We start from the raw sequence: 16,014 nt of genomic DNA on the forward strand, positions 1-16,014 counted from the left end.
AAACATTGCAAGCTCTGTATGGAGTTGCTTGAGTAGGCTAGCCTACCTGGGTCATTTGGATCAGCCGCGGGCGGACCGGTTACATTATGTTGTTATGAGTGCGAGTCAGTCGAATCAGCCGGCTACATTGTCATGAGTGGATCTGTAGACGAGCAAGTAGCCTAGTTTCTACTCGTGTCAAGGGGATAATAATAATAGGCCTAATGAGAATAGTAGTAGTAGTAATAATAATAATAATAATAATAATAATAATAATAATAATAACAATAATAATAATTTAGTCACTGCAGGGCATTTCTACGTTCCTGTTTCTATGTCTACATTGAAAGTCAATTGCTTAGGCTAGGTTAAGACAATAAATAAACAGTCTGGCTCAAACTGCTTTCTTTCCCGTGAGTGGGTGGAGATTTTGATGCTATTATATTAGGCTATTTTATATTATATTATATTATATTATATATGATATTATATTAGGCTACCTAACATGATATATATATATATATATATATATATATATATATATATATATATATATATATATATATATATATATATATGTATAGCTATGATTAATAGGCTAATAATATTAGTTGCCTAGTAGGCCTATTAGCTGCCTATAATACCTATTAGAATAGATTCCTAGTAGCCTACTATTAGTATATAGTACTGGTAATAAACATTGTAGCAGAGTAGCATTAGACCTAGGCAAATTTTCTATTGTTAACAAAACAACAACAAATAATTAATTATTATAATATAGGCTACCCTCCCTGTCAATAATATCAAAGTTTCTGAACATGAGCACCAAAAAGATGAACAATGTGTGGATGCACTTTGACCAGGAGACCAAAACTCTTAGGCTAAATGCAAGTACTGCAAAAACCTGGTTTCAAATCATGGAGGATCCACATCCAACATGAGAAGGCACTTAACGAAATGAAGCACCCCACTGCACTGCTTGAACGTAGGACTGAATTTCTTTGCGATTTAGCAATACTGACTCAAGTGACTCAAGTGACTCGTTCAACCCGGATCAGTTTAGTGAGTGACTCAGAATAACCCGGATCCTTAAAAGGAATCGAGTTTGACAGGCCTACTATGGAGTAGGTCTACTTCACAATTCAGATTTTCAGATGATGCGTTGTGGCTGACAACGGCCCTAGAATCTCGAGTGTCTAGGTTTATTGTTGGTTCCTGGTTGCTGTAGTGCAGTGATGTCATCTGCTGGCCGTGCCGCGCAATAGCGTCACAACATATGTAATTTCACTGGACATTACGGTAAAAATCTTGTTTTTCCTTACTAATATTCGTGTCATCCAGCAAACATATTGCTTAATTCTTTTGACATTTCGTTCCTTTATAAATTGTAATGTAATATAAAGGTACGTTTTTCAATGTCATTACTCTGACATGTGAGGGATAACGGCCACCGACGTGACCTGTTATACGTGACTCATGGACAAGGGGAAATGCCATTAACTCGGCGTCACGCAGCGGCAATTTTCTTAATATCGATATTTCTTCACATTACTTAATCCAAATTCTGTAATTTTTGCTGGATAAATGTTGTACAAAAATGTAGTTTCGTATCAAAGTGGAATGGTTTTTGTCATAAGTCAGCGGCGTTAGTTTGAGCACATCATTTACGTTTTGTTTACATGTGTTCAATGTAAGTCAATGGGCGCCGGTATTCGGCCAATGGCGGCGTCCAAAGAATCTTTTGCCGGATAGCATGACGGCGGTCATTTTTTCAACAGAACATTGTTGTTTTTAGATGTGGATGAATGCCTTCAGACCCCACCAGTCTGTGGTCCAAACTCAGTCTGCAACAACACCATTGGAGACTACAGCTGCTCGTGCTTGAGTGGATATAATGTGACTGATCCAAGTTTGAAGAGTAGTGATAATAACAATCCATGTGCAGGTGAGATAATTTGATGACAATCTGTCATGCTGCTCTGACCGAACTGGTAGCACAAGCTCAGAGCAACAGCAAGATCGAGGCTTAGATACCAAAGGCTCTCATTCAAAGAGACTGAGATTGCCTTTACCTACTTGGCGTACCTACGGCCGAATTACAGCCGTGGCGATATCCTTTACCATCCCCACTCCAACTCGTGTCATACTGTTTAAGTAATCACTCCACACATGTAGCGTGAGGGCAACGATTTGAGTCATCTTGGAGTGAGAAAAACACAAAGTAGGTGGCTGGCAGATAGATCGTAATTGAGCTTAGAAGTATTTTTTGGTTACAAAACCAAAGTTTTTAGATTTATCAAACCCTGACCTTATGTTTTAGAGTTAGCTTCGCCATGTTGGATCATTTTTTTCTAGTTCACGTTCAAGCATCGTACGTCCCTCGAGTGGTGTCAAGCTGCTTGTCATTGATACAAGTCAAGGCTAAAAATTATAACTATTTTTGTGGGTGGAGGATGAATGAGAACAAATGAAAATAAACAATAAAAAACACAATTTTGAATCTTAGATACAAATTGCCCTGGGCACTTGGCCTGGTACCTCCGGCCTTTTACTTTACCAACCCCACTCCCACTCGTGTCATATTGCTTAAATAGCATATAGCGATAGTGTTTGGGGAAAGCTTGCTACTTTACACCTCTGACACTCTTTCAGACATTAATGAATGTGCTGTGATACCGAATGTATGTGGAGCCAACTCAAACTGTGACGTGAATTATGATGGAAGCTATAATTGTTCCTGCCTGAATGGATATCGAGTGACCAATACGAACCAAACCATAAGTGACAGCAATCAGTGCATTGGTACGTATGTAGCAGCACGGCCGTGTTCTTTGTGTATAGAAGAGTTTTTTCCCTTATCTATTTTCCCTTATCTGAAGATGTGTGCCCTTCTGATGCCCAGTAAGCTGTAAAGGTAGCATGTAGAGGATTTAGGGCAATCTATTTGCCGAAATGAAAATAGATATAGATATTAACCCTACTACGTGTCAGTAATCTATTAGGCCTAGTGTTATCTGATGGCTACTGTATGTATACCTAACCATTTAGTAAATCCTTGTAAATGTTTTTTTTTATGCATTTACAATATGGTAAATGGTATGGTAAGTACTTATGTATGTATGACTTTTAGTACTTATGTATGTATGACTTGTAAGTAATTTATTAATATTATCTAATGATAGTAAAGACTATCAGTAAAGAAGTAAAGACCTTTGAGAGGCTCTTTCACATTTTGTTGCATACTGTAACTTAACTTGTTCTCCATTTCGTATTGATAAATTGCTAACATGAATTGCTTGACGTTATACAGACGTTGACGAATGTCTTCAATCTTCATCGATCTGTGGTCCAAACTCAGTCTGCAGTAACACGGTTGGAGGCTATAATTGCACATGCCAGAGTGGATATCAGGTCATCAACACCAGTCTGCTGAGTAGTGTTGATAATCCTTGTACAGGTTGATTATTTTGTTGGTTACGATCATCAATGACCTAATGTAGAGCTTTACTAATGTGTTACATTCTTTCCCACCTGACATTTTCATAATCTGACATTATCTCTAGAACTTCTTTACTACAAAATTGAATTTGAGCTCAACGCAACTTCTGAAATTGTGGATCAACTAAGGAACATTCTGAATGGCCTCTCATTGTCTGTAGATAACCTATCTGAAATAACTGACGCTTATATCACAACAGGTTTGGTTATTCTTAATTACATATTTGACTTTGTGTCTATTATCATCACCTATTAGCTATTATTATGTTCTTTATATTCCTGCCTGTTTTTTTTTTTATCTACTGTACACTACCGGTCATTTTATAGACAGAATACCAGCTGAGAATAGGTTGCATTGGTTTTTTTTTTAATCAGAGCAACAGTGTACATGCAAATGTCTCTACTTCCATATTTTTCTTCATGACCGGTCATGTCATGTATATTTTGAAAATGTAGAGACCATTTTAAGGATTATTGAACTGTTCTGTGGCTTTTGTATTATTATAAAACTGACTTTTATTATTTCCCTCCTAGTGTGTTCACCCAATGGCACTTCATACCAGTGCAAATGTGAAAGTGAATTTTATTGGTCTTGTGACAAATGCCAGACATATGGACACTGTGATGACATCATCAACAACACATGTGGATGCATCAATGCCATTCCAGATGACAGACAGTTTTGCCAGCCCAAAACAAGTAGGCCTAATGACAAAAATGTAAGATTCAAGAGGATTTATTGTCATTCCTACATTTTTATGTAGAAGCAAAAGCCCTTTTCACACAGAGATCACGCAAAATTTGCGGGAAGGGGAGACGTCTTTTTGCAGCATCGTGTATCTGAAAATGAGGTGAAAATTTTCCGGCCTGCTGATCTGTTCACATGATCCGGCATTTTGGGGAGCCAGGAGGCAGGATCAGCTAGCAAATTAAAACGTGACGTGCAACAGGGGGCGTGTAGAGTGATAGTCGTATTATGCGTGGGCCTTCAGATGCAGCAGGTGTGATTTCCAAAACCATGGCGGGAGAACCGACTACACTTTGGTTAGCTGCTGCACACATTTTTAGTACCCTTCCAAATGCAAGTGAAGTTGCTTTGCTTTGCTGTTGCTTAGAATGTTAGATTCTTGTGATCGATGTCTTCAGATAATAAAAAGTCATTTGAAAGGGAAATTGAAGAGAAGAGTTGCCCCCTGTGTTGGCCGTGATACCCCTTTGAAAATCGGAGGTTCACAGGCTACTGTGGCCTTGGTGCCCCCTTTTTTCAATATTCTGCGTTACGTCCGAGTTTTAGTACTCAGGTCCCGGTTAATCAAACAAAGCAAATTTTCATGATGTTTCGTAACATTTTTTGGAATATGACCCCAAGAACTCATTCTCAATCACTACAGAATGTTCAAACATTTCTAGAGATTTCTTTTGGTCACAAGAATAATTATTAAATATTTTTTGTGATATTTCTCATCCTTCAACTTAAATTTCCTGATATTTTTCCAACAGACTTCAGCGATTGTCCAGGTAAAGTTAATAATATCTTTTTTCTAATTATTCTGAATGCACTTTGAAAATAGTTTGAATATTGTATTTGTACATGTCCTTAAAACTCAATCGTACTGTTTTAGATGTAGATGAATGCCTTCAGACCCGGTCAGTTTGTGGTCCAAACTCAGTCTGCAACAACACTGATGGAGATTACAATTGCATATGCTGGAATGGATACCAAGTTACAAACATCAGTCAAAGAATAAGTGAAAGTAATCCTTGTAAAGGTGAGCTACAGTAAAAGGTCTGTTTATCTGCTTAGAAGCACTCTTGTGTCATAGTTTTAGCTTTGTTGGGAAATGGGGAAACAAATTGTCTTGGACCAATCTCTACGTACACGATTCTAGCCAATCAACACATTGCTTCTAGAACAACGAAAGAAGAGGAGTCATTTAATTTCCTTTGGAGTTCAAATCACAACAACCTTTTTCCAGAATTACAGACTTTTCCTTTTACAGAGCTACATGTTTGCTACCATTATGTTAGAGGCAAATATGCAAATTCACACTATTTTTATAGGAGGTAAGTACTTTCTCATCAACCAAAACTGAGTATAATGTAAATTACGTTTACGTAAATAAATTACATTGACCTTGACCATATCGGCTTGACCATCCCTCTCCATATTCAAGAATCTCTTGACTCTTCTGAGAGCACCCCTTTACCTGATATCTCTAACACCCTCTAACACTCTATCTGTTCTCCTTGTACTTTGTAAATGAATGTATAGATTTGTTCTTTCATACTGAACCACATGGTACAGATTTTACAACTCAGTGCCTACAGTCATACAAGGAACATCTGTTTTAGTGCAAAGACTGAGGATTTTTTTACTGCACAAATGACAATGCCACTCTTCCTATCTGAGTGGACATTTTGATTTATTTTCCCTTTTAAAATATGATTTTGTTGACCTTGTTTTTAGATGTGAATGAATGCCTTCAGACCCCATCAGTCTGTGGTCCAAACTCAGTCTGCAACAACACCATTGGAGACTACAACTGTACATGCTGGAGTGGATACAATGTGACTGATCCAAGTTTGAAGAGTAATGCTGGCAATCCCTGTACAGGTGAGGATATTGTCACATCACGGCAGAACTTTGACTGAAATATTGGTGTTAACGGCTCCATAAGTCCAGTTTACCAGCTGGTGTTCTGAAATCATTATCAAACCTGCCTTTGCACAGATTATGTTGCTTTTGGTTAACGTTCCAATGAATTTATTCCTTTCACTCTCTTTCAGATATAAATGAATGTGTGGCAATTCCAGACATATGTGGACCTAACTCAGACTGTGCCAATTTCAATGCAACCTTCAACTGTTCCTGCCTGATTGGATATCAAGTGACCAATGCAAACCAAACCATTAGTGGCAGCAATCCGTGCACTGGTAAATGGATGTACATATAGACATAGTACATGTAGATTCCAGTGCATTCTTCTACACAAGCATTTCCTTTTTAAATATAATGTTTTTATCTTGTGTTTTTAGATGTGGATGAATGCCTTCAGACACCGTCAGTCTGTGGTCCAAACTCAGTCTGCAACAACACCATTGGAGACTACAACTGTACATGCTGGAGTGGATATAATGTGACTGATCTGAGTTTGAAGAGCAGTGATGCCAATCCCTGTACAGGTACGATAATTTGGTGAAGCAGTGTGAAGCTGCGCCTTTAGCTGATAGAAGAAGATTGGAACAACAGCAAGATACAGTAAAGTGTTTAGTTTGTTACTTAATTACAGGTAGTTCTTTAGTTTCTTAGTTCCTTTGTGTAAAAGCTTTTGCTTAATAAAAATGATATAACTATTTTGACAGAACTTTATGTTATTGCATGAAGTGGTTCATGAAGAAGTATTTTTATTTTTTTTATTTTTTTTTGCTTTGAAATACACTTGATCAGATATAAATGAATGTGTTGAGTTACCAAACGTTTGTGGACACAACTCAAACTGTGCCAATTACAATGGAAGCTACAACTGTTTCTGCCTGAGTGGATATCAAGTGACCAAATCAAACCATAAGTGACCGCAATCAATGTACAGGTAAATGAAGACGTGAACGCTTTCTGAGTTTAGTTGAATTATACTTGACCATTTTTATCAATACAATACTGTTGACCTTATATTTTTTAGATGTGGATGAATGCCTTCAGACACCGTCAATCTGTGGTCCAAACTCAGTCTGCAACAACACCATTGGAGACTACAGCTGCTCATGCTTGAGTGGATATAATGTGACTGATCCAAGTGTGCGGAGTAGTGCTAACAATTCCTGTACAGGTGAGATAATTTGATGAAGCTCTGTCACACTGCTCTGACCAACAGTAAGATCAAGGCTCTAATTCAAAGGTTATGCAAACTTACATTTAGATTGATTAATTTAGTTGACGTTTTTATCCAAAGCGACTTACATATGTCAATTGCATTACAATGGCCATTCTCCCCAGAATAACTCATGGTTACAGTAAGTGCTATGTTAAAGGGGACAATGCAGGAAGCCGGGAATTGAACCCACAACTGTTTTAAAAATTAGGAAGGTAAATTGGCTTTTGTTTAGACTTTAGAAATTGCACTTTGCCATTCATTTTAAAGGACAACTCCAGTCTAATGTCAACATAAGGTCTATTTTTGGATGAAAATTAGTGTAAACCTTTGTTAGGGGACCAAAGCATGTTAATCAAAGTTGTTTTGAAGAAGACCGGAATATGCATTTACAGTAATTTAGCTTATAGTGAAAGCCTTTGGGGCAAGCCTGGTACATCAAAGTAAATTGCAACTTTAAGCCACTGCCACTCTCTTTCAGATATAAATGAATGTGGAGCCAACTCAAACTGTGTCAACTATAATGGAAGCTATAATTGTTCTTGCCTGAATGGATATCAAGTGATCAATACGAACCAAGTGGCAGCAATCAGTGCATTGGTACGTATGTAGCAGCATGGTCTTGTTCTTTGGTGTATAGAAGTGTTTGAAAAGTATTTTTCCCTTATCTGAAGATTGCTCTTCTGATGCCCAGTAAGCTGTAAAGTCTCTGTAAAGAAAGATTAAGGGTCTGGCATGCATTTGAAAATCTCACTGCACACAATTGGATAACACTACGACCAATGTTTACTGACTGATTCCGGACTTCGACGGAATTGGATAACACTACGACCAATGTTTAGCCTACTGACTGATTCGTTGCAGCGCTGTCGTCATCTGTTTAGCTCGCCTCTGGCCCGCCTATATCAGATACACCGATGTGATTGGTTCCTCGCGACGCAAGGGGTAGAAGAACAAGGGGCTAATAGCCTCGGCGCTTAAGTACTGTATGCTATATATTGCAATGATGACCACCCACACCCAGTAATCAATGATCAACTATATACAGCATGGAAGCGCGATTTCTTCCTACCGTAGCCTACTTGTCCAAAATGGCCCATACAGCATCCAGACCCCCGGCCGCGATTTTTTTTTTGTAGGGTGGTAGGGGAAGAGTCCCGCCCTACTCGCCCTGTGATTGGCCAGCTGAGGCTAGAAGGCTACTACCGCGTCCGTTTCTATGGAGATGGGTAGTAATCAAATCATCATTCTGATGGTGGACGTTGAAACAATTTTAAAATAGGTTGTTTGTATTAGGGGGGTTTGGGGGGTTACCCCCCAACTTTTTAAATTCCCTACTGATAGGTGTTCTATATATATATATATATATATATATATATGGGTAGTAGTACTGCTATCTAAACTTCGTGAGCCAGAGTCTAACTGACAACTAGCATAGCAACCTGTAGCTAACAAGGATTGCATTGATTAAGGTTAGGGTTGAAGTTGTCAACCAAATACTGTAAAATAGCTTGTTTACAGTCTATGTTGTCAACATGATGAATAAGTGTTACGGTATTTAAGGGGGTTTGGGGGGTTTCCCCCCAACTTATTTTTATAAATTCCCTACTGATATAGTGCTAGCTACTGAGCCAGAACCAAACTGCATAGCAACCTGTAGTGCTAGATAGCATAGCAACCTGTAGTGTTAGATAGCAGGGATAGCATTAAGGTAACTAGGTTATCAGGGTAATATAAAATTGAACTGACATAATTTATTAACAGGAGTTTAGGACTGTATATTTGCTGCAGGCTTAAAACATGTCATAGTCAGACATTTAGGTGGGATATTTTATAATTCCCCATGGCTGATACTAGTGATAGAAGCCCATCAGTTTTGTCTTTTGATTTTTTTAACGTTCTCGTCCGATTTAGCCAGAGAGGCAGCAACTGTCAATCATGCATAACCCCAGCCAATCACAGACAGAGTAGGGCGTATTCTCATGCATATCCCAGCCAATCACAGACAGAGTAGGGCGATATTGGCCAATCACAGACAGTCTTCCGCTACCACTCTACAAAAAAAACAATTCGCCCCCCGGCCTCCATTACCCTACTTAATTTTCTACACCTATGTCCTTTAGAAATCCATGAACTCACGTAAGGAAAGGGGTTGAACCGGGCAAGCGGCGGGCCGACAAGGCAAATGGGGAGGAGATGGTAAGCCCTGATGACATTCCGCGGGCTATCGATGCAAAACTGCTGGCAGAGCGTCTTACAGTTTTTCTCAGTCGCTTTGGTGCTTTTCTCACATCACTATTAACATTTGCACAGCAGTTAGTGCATTTCTCAAAACAATTAGTGCAAACTGCAAAACCTAGTGGATGACCTGCAATAGCACGTCACTTGCTCAAAATAGATAGTCCATTCCTCAAAAGCAAGTATTTATGTCAATGAAACTGTCAGTGTCATCAAAATGAGAGGTCTTGACACCATCATTTATGAACAAGATAGTCAAATGGCTTTGTCATGTTTTCATTATGACAGTTCTCTCAGTGTTTTCCAATGCAAAAAAAAGGTCAGAACTCGGTGACACTACCTGAACATGCTCAAGACAGCACTATACAATACTTGTACAGCCATTTGAAAACTACAGTAAAGTTACACATTAGGGGAGTAAGTGAGTACAAGACACTGAATACGTAAATTTTTACTGTATGCTCTTTGCAATTCTACAGCATTGTGACAGAATTTGATAACTAGTTCAACAATTTTGTATGTAATGACTCAAGCAATGAAATGAAGACTATTAGTTTTATTGGGAACAACTATTCAGCATCCGTAAGTATAGTTAATTTTGACTGACATGACATAAGCAAATGATAATGTTAAAAAACAGCAGAGAATTGTATGAAAGCAACTGATACATGTCCAAAAGCATTTGCAATTTGTTCAGAGGAAGGAGAAATTACTACTATAATGTGCACAAATGACTAAATGTTGTGGAGGTTGAAATAATAGTTATGAGAATTTTCATTCTGATCTGAAAAAAGCACCAAAGCGACTGAGAAAAACTGTAACTTCTCTCTCCCCGAACAGCGCGTCACCCTCCTGTGACCAATATTGTGGATAAAGCACTTTCAAATCCTCGATTAGCTTGTTGTATCCTGTTTGGTCTTTTCCCTAAGAAATATATCAACATTGAAGACTACACAAACAGTAATTTATTTATTTTTCGTTCAGGCGATTTATTTTTTATATTGACTTAATTGACGGATCCAATAAAAAAGGTTCCGGATCCAACGTTGGAGGTGCCGGAACATGTTCCGGCGTGTTCCGGATCAAATTAAGCCCTGAGTACAAGACACTGAATACATACATTTTAATTGTATGCTCTTTGCAATTCTACAGCATTGTGACAGATTTTGATAACTAGTTCACCAATTTTGTATGTAATCAAGCAATGAAATGAAGACTGTTAGTTTTATTGGGAACGACTATTCAGCATCCATTAGTATAATTTTGACTGACATGACAAAGCAACTGATACATGTTCAAAAGCATTTGCAATTTGTTCAGAGGAAGGAGAAATTGCTACTATGATGTGCACAAATGACTAAATGTTGTGGAGGTTGAACTAATAGTTATGAGAATTTTCATTCTGATCTTAGAAAGTACCAAAGCGACTGAGAAAAACTGTATTATGGTTGTCATTACTACAGATAGTCAGTTTGGTTTTAACAGGAAACTTGGCACTGATACAGTATGTGCATCTTTGCTTTAAAGGAAATGGTGGCATATAATGGCAGCCAAACTTTACTGTATTCATGTGTTTTATAGATGCATCTAAGGCTTTGATCGGATAAATCATGAAAAATTATTTCTAAAACTTCTTGATAGAGGGGTCTCAAGGTACATACTTAGAATAGATTCTGCCCATTAGACAATGCAGGTTAAATGGGGAAGTGCTTTATCCACCCCTCTTTGTGTAAATGGTGTTGCTCCTCAAGCTGGAATTTTGTCTCCTGTATAATTTAATGTATACTGTATGTGGATGATATGTCAAATCAATTGAATTGTTGTAACACTGGCTGTCTAATTGGGAACTGATTAAGAGATAGATAGATAGATAGATAGATAGATACTAATCATCTCATGTATGCAGATTATCTGGTCATTCTTAGTCCATGTAGTTCTGGTCTCCAAAAAAATACCGAAATTCTGTTTCATTCATTCAAACCTTTATTTATACTCGTAGGGCATTGAGGTTTCCCTCATTTACAATGACGACGAGTTTACAAAGAAAGGTCATGCATTAAAAAAATAGAAATAGAAAGGACAGATAAAAACATTTCAAATGTAAAATATAATTTCAAATATATATACATATATACATACTGTAGAAATCTGGGGTATTTCTGTATGTATTCTGATGTGTTCATCTGTGTTACTTTTGTGTTACTTTTTGTGTGTAGTAGAGACGTGGAGAGGTACATGCCATTGTTTGTGTCTGCACATAGGATTTACCATCAACAGGTCAGACTGCCATGTTCCTGGCCGTAGTCATAGCATGGGCAGAATGAGATATCACCTTGTTATTCTGTTTTCAGGGCTAGTACTTTTCCTATTATTTTTGAGCTATGGCTGGTACCTTCCACGTTGGCATGATTTACGTTGACATGATTTTAGTATAACAGGCTTTGTCTCAGGTTTGGACTTGGAGACGGATCGAGGAAGCGACTCGGGGAGCATCTTATGCCAAGACGCTCAGCAGCAGCCCGCTTCTACTAACTACCACACCTGTTAGACTCTGTGCAGTTTTACTGTTTGAGACTTAGCCTGTGCTCGGTTAGTGAGTGTTGTACCATCTACAATAAATTCTTTTAATCACCGATCCTGATCCAGCCGTCAAGCTTTATTGACCATCTTCAGTACAGACATCAGAACTAAAACACAACGCAAAACGATCGTGAATCCAACATTTGGTGCCGTGACCCTTCTCGCAAAAGGAGAAGAAAGACAACATTTGGTGCCGTGACCCTTCTCGCAAAAGGAGAAGAAAGACAACAATACATACACACACATACATATATATATATATATATTACGGCATGGACAACATAATTTTAATGCTAAAAAGAGTAAGGTCATGATAGTCAGAAGCAACGAGGATGCAGAAATGCGTAGGCATGTTTTTAATTAAATGAAATGAAATGGAGAGAATTCAAAAATGGAAATGAAGAAAATGTTATCAATAGATTTAGCTTATCTTAGTGTTGTCTGAAAATCACATTTTTCAAGAGTGTCAGGTGAAAATGCATTCACATATCACTTTACAGTTAATGTCTGCTCTCAAGTACTGCTAGTAGTACTCCTAGTTTGACACTTAGGATATGAAGTATACACATGACCTATTATCTAACAAGACGACTGGAGACAACACTGTGGCTAAGGGCCGTCTGTTACTGGTATGCACCTCTGATAAAGTTACAGCTAATACATATGCTTCAGCAGAAACAATGCCACCTCCTTCCCACATATTCATAAGGATATGTGGATGCAATTCATTATGTTTTCTATGTCATTAGATAAAATAAATGTTCAAAAAACTAACAAGTCGAAGAAAATCTTTCTGTCATCATAGAAGAGATAAGTGTCTTGCAATGTTCTTTAATGATTTTAGTGAGCACCACTGACAGACGTGACCTGAGCTAGCGGAATAGTTAATTAGCAGCTTTGCTTCACTCGCTTTGTGCCTAACAACACCCCTCAACTGTGTTATATTCACGATATAGAACAGCCTCTCGGGGCTTACTGCTTAATAATACAGTATATGTAGTGAAAATGTCATAAGACACTTTAGTTCCAAGAACATGCCATGTGTTTTCTACATTTATTGCTGTAACAGACACTTAGAAATTAAAGTGTTGACCCTTTGCTTGTACCTTATACCTCCTGTTAAATACCTCCCTTGTCATCCAGACAAGGAAAGAGACGGAGATCCGTCAGGAGGAAAACAATGGTGTTATTTGATATTATTCAGACAAGCTTCACTGAAATGTACAACAAGCCTGTTTACTGTTAGTGTGTGAATTATTTTCTTGAAATTTCCCCCCCGCTCCAGACTCTCCACCCTGGGTGGCAGGTCCTTCAGTGCCTTGGCCCCCAAACTCTGGAACTCCCTCCCTCAACCCCTTCGTGCCTGTCCTTCTCTTCCTTTCTTCAAAGCACATCTCGAGACCTTTCTGTTTAATGATCACTTCTCCTCCACACCCAACACATAGTTCCTACAGATAACTTGTCTTTGTTGTATTGTTTTGTTTGTTTGTTATTGTATTTCCCTGCCTTTGTCTCTGTTGTATTGTTTGTTTGTTTGTTATTGTGTTTCCCTGCCTTCCTACTATGTAAAGCGACCTTGGGTTTGAGAAAGGCGCTATATAAAATAAACATATTATTATTATTATTATTATTATTATTATTATTATTATCAAGTACTGCTAGTAGTATAAGTCTATTAGTACTCATAGTTTGACACTTAGGATATGAAGTAGATACACATGACCTATTATCTAACAAGACGACTGGAGATAACACTGTGGCTAAGGGCCGTCTGTTACTGGTATGCACCTCTGATAAAGTTACAGATAATAGATATGCTTCAGCAGAAACAATGCCACCTCCTTCTAGAAGCAGGAAAAGGGAAAATAATTCAAAACAGGTTGATCAAGTCACGCTGATGCTGAAAGAGTGTTGAATTAGTACTGTTGGAGTGAGGAACAGTGATGGGCTTCTTGAAATGACCCTACAAAGCACTACTACTACAGTAAGTACAGTTTTGATCAGTTGCTATTGCACATCAATCTCCTAACATTAAGTTATATGTTGAGTTGTTTAATCAGAAATGTTATAGTTTCCAGCTGTAGTCGGATGGTAGACATAGCTTGGTTTAAGAGGATTTAACATGAAACAACTGACTGATTGATATAACATTATCAGGATAACATCTTTTTAGAAATGTGTCATTCAGGTATCTGTGTTTTTGACAAGTGAGTCTTTTTAAAACATCTAACCAAGACTGGTTGTAAACTGGCAGGAAATTGGAAGCCTAAAAAAGATAACTGAGAATTTTAGGATGATAGCCCAACAGACATAGCCTGGTAATACCAATACAAACCTTTGGCAAATTTGAGATTTGCTCTGCAGGTCCGTCTGGCCAAGAGGCCATTACAATGTCCCTTAAACACGGGCATGCAAATACAATCGCTAATCTGGCATGGATGTGTATTTCTTTGGAATTAAGTAAACAATTGCATTTAAAACCTTTCTTTACCAGATTGATGCACTTCTGAAACTATTTGGTTTTAAGTCAAACAATTTTGACCTAAATTTCCCAATTTAAGTTTAAAGCAGCACTAAACAAGATTTTCTCTCGGGGTTATGTGCCATCAAAATGATTTTGGAAGCGTTGGTAAACTGCTGCTAGTTACGCCCCCAGCTGGAAGTCCTAAGTCTCACAATTCCAATTGAGAAGCTCTGTGTGCTGACCGGGCTACAACAGACACGTAAAGGTCAGTATCATTCACTAAAGGTTACATTAAATGAAACCTTTAGAGTCAAGTCAAGTCAAGTCGGCTTTTATTGTCAATTTCTTTACATGCACTGGTCATACAAAGAATTGAAATTTCGTTTCTTACTTTCCCATGCAGACATAGACATGCTTTAAATACAGACATAGACATACTATGGACATAGCCATAGACAATAAACATTAAATTAAAGTGCAAGACTGAAATATAGAACATGTATGTATCAAAATAGAAATATAGGACATATATATAAAAAAACAAATAGAGGTAGTTGTGTTGTATATTTCTATAGTCTTAACAGTTACATGAAGTTTAAACTTGTGCTTGTGTGTCCTGTATATTTACATTGATATGCAGTATGCAGTAATTCAAGTATATCAGGCTTGATGTGAAGCAGCAACACGTTTGGCTGCGCAGTCACAGTGCAGTTCCACATGGCGGTGTTGGGGGGGGGGGGGGGGGGTTTGGTAGACAGGATCCTAGTTTCCTAGGTTCCTGGTTGGCTGGTGGGTGGGGGGGGCTGTCAGTGATGGGAGAGTGGGTAGAGTGTTCAGCATCCTGATTGCTTGGTGGATGAAGCTACTTGCCAGTCTGGTGGTGCGGGAGCGGAGGCTCCTGTACCGCTTTCCAGAGGGCAGGAGGCTGAACAGTTCGTGTGCAGGGTGGGTTGTATCCTTGACAATCATTAGTGCTTTACGGGTGAGGCGGGTGGTGTAAATGTCCTGCAGGGAGGGGAGTGGTGCTCCAATGATCCTCTTAGCTGTGTTAACAGTGCGCTGGAGGGTCTTCCTGTTCTGATCTGTGCAGCTTCCGCCCCACACTGTGATGCTGCTGGAGACGATGCTCTCGATGGTCCCTCTGTAGAATGTAGTCATGACAGGAGGCGTGGCACTTGCCTTCTTCAATTTGCGCAAGAAGTAGAGGCGCTGCTGGGCTTTCTTCGCCAGTGATGCTGTGTTGGTGGTCCAGGAGAGGTCGTCGCTGATGTGCACCCCCAGAAATTTTGTGCTGCTCACTCTCTCCACAGCATCTCCGTCGATGGACAGTGGTGGCAGTTGTTTGTGGCCTCTCTGAAAGTTGACAACAATCTCCTTGGTCTTGCT

General features: G+C 38.7%; 1 protein-coding gene across 1 annotated transcript in view; it reads left to right on the forward strand.

Annotated features, from left to right (window-relative positions):
- adgrf6 (adhesion G protein-coupled receptor F6) overlaps positions 1-16,014 on the forward strand; it is a 143,916-nt gene that overhangs the window by 23,110 nt on the left and 104,792 nt on the right. Inside the window, exons 3-13 of the mRNA XM_042095910.1 lie at positions 1,775-1,924; positions 2,632-2,781; positions 3,290-3,436; positions 3,543-3,677; positions 4,012-4,176; positions 4,978-4,995; positions 5,100-5,246; positions 5,945-6,091; positions 6,265-6,411; positions 6,514-6,660; positions 7,158-7,304. The gene's annotated coding sequence lies outside the window, so the exon portion shown is untranslated. The remainder of the gene's footprint in view (positions 1-1,774; positions 1,925-2,631; positions 2,782-3,289; positions 3,437-3,542; positions 3,678-4,011; positions 4,177-4,977; positions 4,996-5,099; positions 5,247-5,944; positions 6,092-6,264; positions 6,412-6,513; positions 6,661-7,157; positions 7,305-16,014) is intronic.

This window comes from Alosa sapidissima, chromosome 6 (genome assembly GCF_018492685.1).
Source record: "Alosa sapidissima isolate fAloSap1 chromosome 6, fAloSap1.pri, whole genome shotgun sequence".
NCBI lineage: Eukaryota > Metazoa > Chordata > Actinopteri > Clupeiformes > Clupeidae > Alosa > Alosa sapidissima.